Source organism: Mandrillus leucophaeus, unplaced genomic scaffold (assembly GCF_000951045.1).
Source record: "Mandrillus leucophaeus isolate KB7577 unplaced genomic scaffold, Mleu.le_1.0 Scaffold48, whole genome shotgun sequence".
NCBI classification, from domain to species: domain Eukaryota; kingdom Metazoa; phylum Chordata; class Mammalia; order Primates; family Cercopithecidae; genus Mandrillus; species Mandrillus leucophaeus.
The window spans coordinates 2,532,289-2,533,069 of NW_012105142.1; the positions used below are offsets into that span (position 1 = coordinate 2,532,289).

General features: G+C 40.8%; 1 protein-coding gene across 1 annotated transcript in view; it reads left to right on the top strand.

Moving 5' to 3' along the window:
• The first annotated feature begins 334 nt into the window (after nt 1-334).
• The window catches only part of TSHZ3 (teashirt zinc finger homeobox 3), a 32,392-nt gene continuing 31,945 nt past the window's right edge, over nt 335-781 (top strand). The window contains exon 1 of the mRNA XM_011995256.1: nt 335-608. The gene's annotated coding sequence lies outside the window, so the exon portion shown is untranslated. The remainder of the gene's footprint in view (nt 609-781) is intronic.

The window sequence follows — 781 nt, forward strand, 5'->3', positions numbered from 1 at the left end:
CTGGCACTCAACTTTGACATTTGACCATTCCAAAAAAGCGCCTACCCCCTTTTTGTGGCTCCCACCCCAAACTTCTATGTAAATGAAAGTTTAAACAAATCTGTGATCATGCTGGCTTTCAAATGAAATTTTTTTTAATTTCTCTTGAATTATGTAAAGATGCATCACAAGATATTTACGATTTTTTTTAAAAACAGATATTCTTTTTATATACTGATAAAATTGGAAACTTGGAAGCATATTTGGCAAGTGTAAACAGATGGTTAAAGATATTTGCTGGGAAGTATCAGAAACAGTTATTCCTGACTTGCCTGCTTGGCTAAACATTGCTCTGAAAAGTCAACTCACAGGGCACCAGGCAGGAGATGCGGGTCCCATTTTGCTCTAAACAGAGTGGGCAGGGGCGCTGTTTTCCTCTCTATCACCATGCTCTAGGTAAAGCCTGCCCATGGAACTTGTGCCCTCTTCTCTTCCTACCCACAAACTCCATAAGGGGTTCTTTAGCAACTGAGCAAGAAGGCGTCTCTGTTGTCTCCTTAATTAAGGATGCCTGCTGCAGGGATCTCACTCAGAGGGAGCCGGGCACCTTTTACCTTTCTCCATCTAAGGTATGAAATTAGTGCTTTTCCTTTGCTCTGGGGAACCGATCATTTTATTCAGAAGAGGTCCATGCTAGGAGGTTTCCTATCCCTTCAAAGGCAATGGATGTAAAGTTGCATAAAGGAAATTACTGGGAAGAAAGAAAGAAGAAACTGACACGCGGCTTTTTTTTTTTTTTTTT